Source organism: Aedes aegypti, unplaced genomic scaffold (assembly GCF_002204515.2).
Source record: "Aedes aegypti strain LVP_AGWG unplaced genomic scaffold, AaegL5.0 Primary Assembly AGWG_AaegL5_hic_scaff_1458_PBJ_arrow, whole genome shotgun sequence".
In the NCBI taxonomy this organism is placed as follows: domain Eukaryota; kingdom Metazoa; phylum Arthropoda; class Insecta; order Diptera; family Culicidae; genus Aedes; species Aedes aegypti.
Genome location: NW_018734898.1, coordinates 90,503 through 103,577, shown reverse-complemented (window position 1 = coordinate 103,577; position 13,075 = coordinate 90,503). Strand labels below are relative to the sequence as shown.

The following is a 13,075-nucleotide window of genomic DNA, read 5'->3' as shown; positions in this document are numbered from 1 at the left end:
GTATTCGGATATTCACTTGTTACAATTTTTTTGTTACAATAAATCTTAATTGTTGAATGTTGGTCCGTGTGCGTTAAATCACTAAAAAATGTGAAAAATACCCTAAACCAAATTGACTGGAACCTTACAAAGGTATAAAAAATAAATGCTCCAAGAAAGCACATGGTTTGTGACGTGATCAAATAGCCCGAAAGAAGGCAAAATTAGGACTTGATAAATTTGTAATTTTATTGCTTCCCGACCCCAGACATCAACTTGTTAATGTAAAAGGAAAATAAAACGATACCTCGTCATCCCTTAGGGCTCAAATAGTGTCGTTCTCCATAAAAGTAGTATTGAGAACGTTACAAATTAAATTTGATGTTCTGTGATTTGTCTACTCGTGGAATTGTTTTAAATTATTATTTTTTTGTAACACACTCCACAAAATGATACATTAATGCGAGAATGTTGTGAAAAAAATGAAGCAATTTAGTGCAGCCCTCTTTGAGTAATGAGCATTTATGTTTCGGGTACCACGAAGAACAAACAAAGATCTTGAAAACTCTGAATACCCTCTTATCGTAATTTTCTTATTTCTCCAAGAATACTGAACCAATTTGTATGATTTTTTCAGAGTAGCTCCTTATTACCTGGCATTGTATAGTAAACATTTTATTTTTTGATAAATTGACATCGGAATATCTTCAAAACAAGATCACCAATGATTAATTGCGACATGGATTCTTAAACTGGAAGAGCATTTTGATAACTTGTGAAAAAATGGTGCAAAAACATCGAGTAACAAAAAAGATATCGCGATTTGAATATTTTGTTGGCGGTAAAAATGAAGCTACCGGTAGAGGGGTTAATAAGGTTATTTCTTGAAGAATCACTAGATAAATTTTCGGTGGAATCCCCAAAGAATTCCTGGAGCGATCTCTGGAGAAAATCTCAGGAATAATTCTTAGAGGAATCTCGAGAGGATTACCTGAAATGTTTCTGGAGAAATATCTGAAATAATCCCTTAAAAAATGTTGTAGTGTAACCTGGAGAAAGCATCTCTGCAAAAATCCTTATAGAGATTTTCAAACTCCCTGAAAGAATCTTCGAAAGAGTTCCTGGAAAGCCTCTGGAGATATTTTTGAAGACATCTCTGAAAGTTTTCCTGGAGGATTTACTGGAGCTATATTAGAACTGGTCTCAAAATTTTAATTTTGTTGGAAATAAAAACTACAAAAACAACTAGGCTATCGGTTCTATCCACCAGCTATTGACTGATATCGCTGCCTTGTCAGTTCCTCTCCTTTATTAAAAGGCTTGGTATATATTACAATTTCATTACTTACTTACTTACTTATTTGGCTTTACATCAATTATCTTGATAAAGCCTCGCCAACAATATTTCGCCAATTCCCTCGGTCCATGGCCGCTTCTCTCCATCCTCGACTGTGACCCACGCTCTCCAGGTCCTGGTGTACCTGGTCAATCCACCTAGCTCGCTGCGCCCCACGGTGGTAGGTCATTTGGCATAAAGTCGTTTGGCATAAAGCCGTTTGGCATAAAGTCGTTTGGCATAATGGTCATTTGGCATAAAGTCGTTTGGCATAATGGTTGTTTGGCATAATGGTCGTTTGGCATAATAGTCGTTTGGCATAATGAGTCTGAAACCAAGAATTTCTCAATTTTCGTTTTTACGTTTCTATTGAATCTTTCTGATGACACAAGGCTTGTTTTGAAGTCAATTGATACAAAATGACACTCTATTCAACAATCATTCACTCTTGAATAAATTTAAGCATATTAGGAAAGTTATTGCCAATAGTATTTTATTATTTATCCGGAAATTACCCTTCTTTCATATATTAATTCTTCTTTTGAGTTTCGCTATTGGAACAAATTTTTGCACTGAAGATTTCCATATATTTAGCACATATTTACCCTTCTATTAATTGTTCTATTTTTTTTCCTAAATATGATGTAACCATTATTATAGGTATGAAAACTGATGATTTTAATTTTCAATAAATTTCTCCTTCTTTTATGCATAGGCTGTTCTTTGGAGCTATATTTTTTAAGTATTTTTGTATACAACTGGCAAAAGGACGGCAATCGATAACATTGATCTGCTCAAATTATCAGCGAAAGAGAAATCGATTACTGCAGTTACTTTGATGGGTTGTGCTACTTTTCCCCGAAAGTCGTTTCCCCGAATGCCATTTCCCGAATATCCCGTTTCCTCGACTAGCCCACTCCCCCGGAAAATTTTTAGCACCCGTAATTGTCGTAACTATATACATTTCAGGGGGTGAACGAACTGATCATCTAATATGCACCCTTCTTTATTTAATTGGCGGTTCTTTAGAGTTTTACCGTCTTCAGCATTTTTGCCAACATGTGTATAGCCGAGAATGACAGAATACTTCCTTCTTTTGACTGTTTATTGTTCTTTCTCGTCACCACTTTTCGGGGGAACCAGTCATTGCCGCAATAATTTTTGGCGTCAATTCTTGTATTGGTTTAATTGTAAATTTTGCCTTCTTTTGAAAATAGGCTGTTCTCTATGTTTATACTGTTATAAATTTCATTATTTAGTAAAGCTAATTGTGAACCATTTATATTATCAATTCTTGCCAGATGTGTTGTAAGAATTATAATTATTTCAGAACCTGCCAATATTCAATACCGTAATTTCGGGTGAAATTGATCATTTTTCACTGTTTTCTTGGTAAACTTTCTAAAATGTTATCAATACCATACAACTTAATGCAAGAAAACAAGTACGACGGTGAACCTCATTGGCTCATGCACCGAAATTTTCTAACAAATGAGCTGTTAGTGCTAAAAATCAGCTCTAAAATTAAAAATCGGGGAATCCCATTGGTGAAATTGATCACTTGTTAATGTGATTATTGTTAGTTTTGAAATTAACTTATCATACTTAATTTGGGCCTCCTGAACCCAAATATGCTTGCCAAATTCTTAACGAGACAATATTTATGGAAATAATCAATAATTAAATTTCAAGAATACCGCGAAAAACGCCTAAATGTAGGCAATTTCTAAAGAATTTCCCTACTGTGTAGCAGAAAATCAAATTTTTCAACAAAACGAGCAAATTCTTAAGAGTTTGGATAATAGAATCTGTTTTAGAGATATATTTTTAGCATCCTCACAAACTTTTAGGTTTACACTATGTCCAAATCCTTGTTTAGAACTAGAAGTTTATGGATGTCTATCAAATTCACACCAAACTTGATTCTGGAATTTTACATTATTTTCATAGAAATAAACATTCTGTGATACAAAAAACTTCACTATACACAATTAGACATTGTTTAAGACAAACAACGTTCATTTACTATAGGTTGCACTGAAATTGGTGCACTATTAGTAAGAAATAAAATCGCGTGTCACGGTGATCAATTTCACCCTACTGATCAATTACACCCGAATTTACGGTATATACTTTTTTTGGGGCAAACGCGTGATCTCCTTACGAGATATGCTGGAAAATATATTATTTCAATCACAAATTTTCCCTTTTCTCGATAATAGACGGTGTTTTTGATGTACACTTCTAAAATTAGAATTTATATTGAACCGTTGAAAAATTTTGCCACAAATATTTTCTTTTAAAGATGTGTTGTTCATTTGAGCTGTGCTGTGAAAAGATTTTTTTTTGCGTTAGAGTCTGAAACATTTTAAACGAAAAATAATCTGCTCTAAAGACTAATTTTGCATTAGGTCGCATTAATTGAGCTTTTGATATTTTGCAAAAAAAAAACATTCTTTTATCAAGTAATTTTCAGCGAGTGTTACGTCTAAACTGGGACAGAGCTTGATATGCAGCGAAATATTCTATGAGCGTTCCCTTGATGAATAACTGCGAACTTCCCTTGCCAATTTACTGTTTTCAAATATGTATATCGCAACAAGCTCAAGGGTACTCTATGTTCTGAGATGTAGAGACCCGTCACGAGTTTTATTTATTAATGCTCTATAATGTCACAACAATTTTAAAAATTCTTAGCTAGGATAATCTCTGAACGAACACCACGCTTGTTTAGAACCTACCAATTTTTTTTTTTGCTGTGGGGTCGGTAGTGTTGATCTCGGTAAAAGCTTAAAAAATGCCGATATTTATTTCAAGTCAATCATTATGCCAAACGGCCATTATGCCAAATGACCATTATGCCAAACGGCCATTATGCCAAACGACCATTATGCCAAACGACTTTATGCCAAACGGCTTTATGCCAAACGACCTTATGCCAAACGACTTTATGCCAAACGGGGTACAATCGCGCCCCACGCCTTCTTGTTCCGACCGGATTCGTGGCGAACACCATCTTTACAGGGTTGTTGTCCGGCATTCTTGCAACATGCCCTGCCCAGCGTATCCTTCCAGCTTTAGCTACCTTCACGATACTGGGTTCGCCGTAGAGTTGAGCGAGCTCGTGGTTCATCCTTCGCCGCCACACGCCGTTCTCCTGCACGCCGCCGAAGATCGTCCTTAGCACTCGGCGTTCGAAAACCCCAAGAGCTTGCAAGTCCTCCTCGAGCATAGTCCACGCCTCATGCCCATAGAGGACTACCGGTCTTATGAGCGTTTTGTACATCGTGCATTTGGTGCGGAGGTGAATCTTTCTTGACCGCAGTTTCTTCTGGAGCCCATAGTAGGCACGACTTCCGCTGATGATGCGCCTTCGTATTTCCCGACTAACATTGTTGTCAGCCGTCAACAAGGATCCGAGGTAGACGAACTCGTCCACCACCTCGAAGGTATCCCCGTCTATCGTAACACTGCTTCCTAGGCGGGCCCTGTCGCGCTCAGTTCCGCCAACCAGCATGTACTTTGTTTTCGACGCATTCACCATTAGCCCGACTCTTGTTGCTTCGCGTTTCAGGCGGGTGAACAAATCTGCCACCGTTTCAAATTTTCTCCCAATAATATCCATGTCGTCCGCGAAGCAAACAAATTGTCCGGATCTCGTGAAAATCGTGCCTCGACTGTTAAGTCCGGCTCTCCGCATGACACCTTCAAGCGCAATATTGAACAACAGGCACGAAAGTCCGTCGCCCTGTCGTAGTCCCCGCCGAGACTCGAACGAACTGGAGTGTTCGCCCGAGATCTTCACGCAGTTTTGCACACCGTCCATCGTTGCTCTGATCAATCTTGTGAGCTTCCCGGGAAAGCTGTTCTCGTCCATGATTTTCCATAGCTCTATGCGGTCGATACTATCGTATGCCGCCTTGAAATCGATGAACAAATGGTGCGTAGGGACCTGGTACTCACGGCATTTCTGGAGGATCCACATCCACATTGCAGCCCGCGCTGCATTCTTCTCCTCTAAAACCTCCTGGCACTCCTCGTCGAACCAATCGTTTCTTGAGCTCCGTTCCACATATCCGACAATGCTTTCGGCAGCGTCGTTAATGGCTGCTTTGACTGTCCTCCAGCAGTCCTCAAGAGGGGCCCTATCGAGCTCGCCCTCATCCGGCAACGTTGCCTCAAGATGCTGCGCGTACGCATTGGCGACATCCGGTTGTTTCAGCCGCTCGAGATTGTACCGGGGCGGGCGTCGGTACCGTACATTGTTGATGACGGATAGTTTTGGGCGCAGTTTCACCATCACCAGGTAGTGGTCGGAGTCAATGTTGGCGCCACGATAGGTTCTGACGTCGGTTATGTCGGAGAAGTGCCGTCCATCGATCAAAACGTGGTCGATTTGCGATTCTGTCTGCTGAGGTGATCTCCAGGTGTACCGATACGGGAGGCTGTGCTGGAAATAGGTGCTACGAATGGCCATATTCTTGGAGGCGGCAAAATCTATCAGTCGTAGGCCGTTCTCGTTCGTCAGCCGGTGGGCGCTGAACTTTCCAATCGTCGGTCTGAACTCCTCCTCCTGGCCAACCTGAGCGTTCAAATCTCCTATGATGATCTTGACGTCGTGGCTTGGGCAGCGGTCGTACTCGCGTTCGAGCTGCGCGTAAAATGCGTCCTTGTCATCATCAGTGCTTCCGGAGTGTGGGCTATGCACGTTGATTATGCTGAAGTTAAAGAATCGGCCTTTGATTCTTAACTTGCACATTCGTTCATTGATCGGCCACCACCCGATCACGCGCCTTTGCATATCACCCATCACTATGAAAGCTGTTCCCAGCTCGCGTGTGTTGCCGCAGCTCTGGTAGATGGTATGATTACCTCTAAACGTTCGCACCAATGCTCCTGTCCAGCACACCTCCTGCAGCGCTACGATGTCGAAACCGCGGTTCTTCAGTACATCGGAGAGTATGCGAGTACTTCCAATGAAGTTGAGAGATTTGCAGTTCCACGTACCGAGTTTCCAATCGCTAGTCCATTTTCGTCGCTGTGGTCTTTGCCGATTGTTCCGGTCCGTATTCTCTCGTTGACGTTCCTGTGCTGATGTGTTTTTACGGTTGGCTTGCAGGGCCTGACACCAACCCCCTAGATTTCCGGAGGACCATTCCCCCTAAATGTTCGGAGGGCCATAGTGCGCAGTTTAGCTTAGAGTCCTTCTCTGGAACTCGGACGATGATCAGCCGCCCCTGACATGGGGAACAGACGCTGTTGTGAGCCGCTCCTAACGTGGAGTACAGACGCTCCAGGTTTGCAAAAGCAAAGCCCCCCCTTCCCTGTCAGCATACGACCAAAGTTCCCACCGGGGGTTGGTTACCCGATCTTCCCCAAGGTTACTCGTACCCCGGCCAGTACCACGAGGAGGTAGGGATAGGAGTTGCTGGGCAAGAGGCTAAGGACCGCACAAAGGGGTCTATTTTATTCCTGCAGGTACGCGAGGTACCAATGGTACGCCATGCCCAGCCATTTACCGCGCCACAATTTCATTCTCTTATCTCAATCTTACAATATGTAAACCTACAGTCATCTCCGCTGCAAGGGTGTGTGATCTACCTGGTCTCCAACAGATTGATGTTAAAAGTTATAATTTGTCAGCGATAAAACGTCTTTTTACTCATAGGTAAAACACATAAATTATAATAATTTTGTTCGGGAGGCCCATATAGCCGTAGCGGCAAACGCTCAGATTTTCGCCAGACCAATCTTTTTACATGCTATGGATAACTTCTATTTTTCTTTAGTCGTGTTTTAAGCTGCTCTTTGGACATATTAATTCCCATGCATTCGCAATGTACATTATACTAACGCATCATCAAAATAATTTTCTTGTTCTTAAATGCCAAAAGGGTGTGTAGAAGTTTAATTGAGAGAGAAGTGCAGCAGATTCTATAAGGTTCAAAATCTTCGGTCTCATCTCTTTTTCCGATTACCCACACATCGGACCAATTATGGTTATCATGAACCTGTGATTAGCATGTGCCGTCTGTTCAACCAATATTGTAATGTTTTCGATTTTCATCTTTCCCGTCCTGTTTTGAAGCATCAGTTTGTCCAAATGTTAGGTGTTTAATATTGATTTATTTATTTATTTATTTATTCACCGTCTTCGGCCTTAGCCGTACAGACTGTATGCTATTCTAGACTATATTCTTAATTCTACTAACAAATACATTTTTGCTTATATCAAAGTCGAACAGATAAAATACAGTGTTGAAAGCACGAATACAAACATAAAATGGATTATTAAATCCGTACGTCGTCCTACTAATTGGGAGAACCAATGCATTATGGCTTCGGAGGGTGCGAGAAGGGACATTTATATTGATACTGTTAAGCAGAGCTGAACAGTCAATGCGATTTGAAAGCAAATCAAAAATGAAAACGCGTTGCAGCTTTATGCGCCTGGCGGAAAGCGTCTCCAGGTCGATTAACAGGCAGCGCGAGTTGTATGGGGGCAGCTCTGAAGGGTTTTCCCAGGGGAGTTGACGGAGAGCAAACCTAATAAAATACTTTTGAACACGCTCGATTTTCGAAATCTGTGTTACTTGGTACGGGGCCCACACTGGAGCGGCATATTCCAGTATACTTCTAACAAGAGAACAGTACAGGGCTTTTAGAGCGTAGATATCGGTGATGAACGTTGAATGACGGCGAACGAGACCAAGCACAGAAAACGCCTTGGATACCGCCAATGAGACTTGTTCGTTGAAATTCAATCTGCTATCCATTATCACATCCAGGTCTCGAATGGACTCAACCCGTTCAAGTGAGGCTGAACCGATTTTATATGAAAAACAAATCGGAGTATGACATCGAGTGAAAGTGATTACTTTGCATTTTTTATGTTAACGAACATCCCGTTTTCTTGGCACCAGTCAGTGAGTTGATCGATATCATTTTGCAAGGCTGTACAGTCTAAGGCGGAAGCGATAATCCGGAACATTTTGAGATCATCGGCAAAGAATAATTTACATGAAGACACTCGGTCCGCTAGATCGTTGATAAACAGAATGAATATTAGAGGACCAAGCACACTCCCCTGCGGAACTCCGGAAGGGATGGGGAAATGAGTTGAAACTTGTTGGTTAACTTGGACAAACGCTTTGCGGTCTGTGAGATAAGAATAAAGCCAATTAGTGATCCAATTCGGGAAGCCCAAATGACGCAGTTTTTCAATAAGAAGGTTATGCGGAACCAAGTCAAAGGCCTTAGAAAAATCCACGTACACCGAGTCAACTTGGCATCGTGATTCCACTGCAGGAAACAAAGTGTTGACATATTCCATCAAATTTGTCGTTGTTGACCGGTTTTCGACGAAGCCATGCTGGAATTCGCTGATGAAGGGTTTTGCGGCATTGTATAAATATCTACGAACACCGGTTTCGAACACTTTACCAAGGCAGCAAAGTATCGAAATGCCTCTGTAGTTCTCGACGTGATTGATGGATCCTCCTTTGTGGATTGCTATCATTCTTGCAGTTTTCCACATAGCCGGGAATGTACCCTCTGTTAGAGAGCGATTGAAGATCAGTGCTATTGGAGTAATCAGCTCGTGTGCACAACTCTTTATAAACGATGGTGGTAGTCCGTCTACCCCTGGTCCCTTAGATGCATCCAGACAGTGCAGCAGTTCTAAAACTTCCCTGGTGGAGAACCGGAAATCCGGCAAGTTGACGTCATACGATGGAAGATGGTGGAATCTGGCTGCTGGAGAAGAATCTCGAAACACGCTTTGGAAAAAGTTGGTTTGCCGCCTCTTTGGCTGAGCTTGCTGTTTGTCCGTTGTATTCGACGTTGCATGGAGTGCGTTTTGATGACTTCTGTGCTCGGACGAATGACCAAAACGAGGATGGATTCTGTTTCAAGTTGGATTGGATGTTGTTTACATATACTGTATAGGTCGATGAAAGCAAGTCGTTGTAGTCAGTTTCCAGCTGGTGAAGTGCAATTCGATTTGCATCAGTTCGATCGCCGAAGTATTGATTCCGAGTTTTTCGTAACCTGTTACGCATGTAATATTAATATGTAGATAAGGAAAAGTTAAGTTAAGTTTTATTTATGTATCATTGGGAATTGTAATCTGTTGATACGAAAAGAAGGGTAGGTTTTGTGCCTATTTGAGAGAGAGCATTAGTTGACAGCTCAACTCAAACGGGTTTTTCCCTACTCCGAAAAAATAAACAAAAAATAAACAAAAATAATGTTGTATATAAAGAGAATCATTGCGAAATCCCGGCGTTGCTTAAGTGTTTCCAAGTTGATGAGCATGCAGCGAAAATTTTCAGAATTTATCTTCAAGTCTGTTAGATTATGTTCGGAAAGAAGTTTTCTTCGCGATTTGCGGACCACCGTTCAATGCCAACATTCTGGTGCAAATTGAACAGTATTCTGTTGACAAAGTAAGTGTTAGGTGAATATGGAACATATCGCAATGGACCAATGCACGAGTTCACTAATTTTACGTTTGAGCGGTGCCGAATTCATTGGTTTCCATGGTCACATAAATAACACGGCACCGCTTAGACGTCAAATAATGAACCCGTGAATAGGTCCATTCATGCTGACTTTCCTTAGATACTCGAAACCCTGGTCAATTCATCGTTATGGTGAAGATGCATCGAAGCCAAACCTTTAATGACTATTGTTGGAAAATAAAGCGCTATTTGAAGAACCACATAGGGTAACTCGGTGTAATACGCCCCAACGGGACAATACGCCCCTCTTTATTTTCACGGGATTGAGGGTTCTTCCACACGTAAATATGATTACATATCTTAAATATTCGCGAAAAAATGATGTTGCGCGTATATGTTCCTTGAAAAGTATAAACAATCAATAGAAATTCAAAATATATCGAAAATCAGGTTTTTGGTTTAAAATTTTGCTTTTGATAAGCAAGCTTCAGGGGAGGATGAAGCCCATTCTTTACTATTGTACTTAATACAAAATCTATTACCGGGAAACGATTGCTAATGGACCCTTTTAAGATTAGCAGGTGGTGGAATTCTCCTTGGAAACATTTCTGCAACGCTGTGGACCTTTTTTCTATGGGAGGGGCATATTGCCCGGGTTGTTTTGAAACGTAAACATTGGGACCGTTCAAAAAAAAACAACGTGTACACCTTTTTGAGGCAACCTGGAAAGAGAAATTTGCTTGCAGAGCATGGCCAACTAAGTAAGCAACACATTGACATAGAAAACTTTAGAAGTGATGCATTTGCTACTGCAATAGAACAGTTTTTCCTTAAGGGGGGCGTATTACACCTTTCTACCTTAATTAGGACTTTCATTCCCAGAACTATATAAACTCCTACCTACAAAGGTCTCATTCGGTAGTAACCAGAGAGTAGTAATCATTGTTCCATTCACAGTATTTTTTTACTTATCGAGTAAAATTAAGTGATTTTATATGATTGATTTAATTTTAACACATGCAAAAACAGAATCACGATTGATAACTTTGGGGCAATAGTGAAATGGAAATGAAACTGAACGCATTTCCTATTAATCTGGTCGCCCATCGGAAGCTGTTGATATGACCTTTCCGCGAACATTGCTGTTGAATAGGTCCACGCTTATCATTTGTAGTTGCATCGCCTCCAGACACTTCTTTCAAAACTCTGTCCAATTTCTGCTCTTACAATGTTTGCATCTTTCAAGCCATTTTCCGCAAAGTTTCAATAATTTAATTCACGTATTCTTCTTCTTTCTGGCATTACGTCCCAACTGGGACAAAGCCTGCTTCTCAGCTTAGTGTTCTTATGAGCACTTCCACAGTTATTAACTGAGAGCTTTCTATGCCAATGACCATTTTTGCATGTGTATATCGTGTGGCAGGTACGAAGATACTCTATGCCCTGGGAAGTCGAGAAAATTTCCAACCCGAAAAGATCCTCGACCGGTGGGATTCGAACCCACGACCCTCAGCTTGGTCTTGCTGAATAGCTGCGCGTTTACCGCTACGGCTATCTGGGCCCCCTAATTCACGTATACTTTCATCAAAATTTTGTTACCAATTTTTTATGACAATCCTAACGATGACGACGAATGTATGCTCAGATTGAAAATGTGTCGAATTTTGACAGTTTGAAATGTTCTTCTCGCAGTTTACTCAATGAACCAATGCACGTGTTCATTATTTGACGTTTGAGTGGTGCCGTGTTATCTATATGACCATGGCAACGAGTAAATTTGGCACCGCTCAAATGTCAGATTAGTGAACTCGTACATTGTCGTGAATCATTTCAGGTTATCAAAATACACAGCGATTTACGCTGTTAAGTGAATACCCTTAATGTTTATGTTAATAGTTCAAGAAGTAACATGTGATTCTAATCTGGTAAACCATTGATACATTTTGTGGTTTCGATGATGCATTTCGTTATATGTATTTTAAAGTTATTTAGTGGTGCAACTTTCCATTTTGAATTGGGAAATTTGTGGTTTAAGCTGAGTCTTTGAGGTTGTTTATCGTCCGATTTCGTTTATCTATGAAACGTGACATTATTTGTTATGGTAAATGCCTTCATTTATCAGCACATAATGCGTTTCTTTGGAACATTTGGATTTATTCACAGTCGCAAAAACCTTTTGCCTTTGTTGAATTTTCCCACCGCCCGAGAAAAAAAAATCCTGAAAGCGTGGTGAGCTGCTCAGCCTGACAGTTGTTCTATTTTTTCGTTTCGTTCACGACGTAGAGCGCGCAACAAACGCACGAGAAGACGGTCGGTATAGGTATACCCAGTGGTGGTGATCTTCTACGCGCAAAGAAACCAGAAGAAAAAAAAATCTTGAACAAGAAAACGGTCACAAGTGATTTGATACTTGCTGCTGAAGGGATTACGTAGCCTGTGGTTTGGTGATCGAGTGGAAGTGTTTTTGAGAACCACACTTGCCTAATAGTAGACACAGAAAGCGTGGACAGGTGGTCAATAAAAAGTGTTCACTGCGTGGCCCTTTTCCCCCTGGTCGTAGCCGAGGATTTTCCGCAGTTTTCAAAGCAGGGACAGAAAATCCCCACGAGTGAAAGTGCAAAGTGCGTGCGCGGGAAGGCAAAAATACCAAAAGAAGCAAAATTTATTAGTTTATTTATGTAACACATGATAATTGAGAAAATTTGCTCTTGAGCGTGAAGAAAAATGTGATTTTGGGTTTTATTTTCTGTTTGCAGGAGTAAATTTTCAAGTGTTTCAGCTTTGAAGAGTGCAGAGTGTGTAGTTCAATACGGCTACTAGTGGCTCATAAAAGGAAACCGAATTTCGCGAAAAATTTGCATCTGAGCAAAAACAAGCGAAAAATTATTGAAACGAAGTGAAACCAAGTGAGTGATTAGTGAGCTTCCATCTGAACGTATAGCTGATCGGTGAGAGATTGAAGCAAGCAAGGATTAGCCGCCGGCGCCATGGCAGACACCTACGATGAGTACGAAGAAACGCACACCGTTACGAGGAAATCGGTGACCACCTTCAAGATCGAGGAAGTAAGTACAAAATCACTGTATATCTATTTTGTTTGTGTAGAGCTTTGAGATTTTTCTCTCTTTTATATTATGAATGGGTTAGCTGTGGTCCTATCATGATTAGTTGTACAGTCAACACCAGTCTATAAGGCCCACAAGTGGTTCTTTTTAAATCATAGTAATAGGCTGAGCGTCATACCAATATTTCAAACAATTCAAATGAATACATAGTCTTCCCAAGTCGTAAATGTTCG

The 13,075-nt window shown here is 40.8% G+C and overlaps 1 long non-coding RNA gene across 1 annotated transcript in view; it reads left to right on the top strand.

The window, feature by feature from the left end:
- Positions 1 to 12,742, top strand: part of LOC110680470 — a 38,105-nt gene extending 25,363 nt beyond the window's left edge. The window contains exon 2 of the long non-coding RNA XR_002502889.1: positions 12,534 to 12,742. This is a non-coding gene — a long non-coding RNA (uncharacterized LOC110680470). The remainder of the gene's footprint in view (positions 1 to 12,533) is intronic.
- The last annotated feature ends 333 nt before the right edge of the window (positions 12,743 to 13,075 follow it).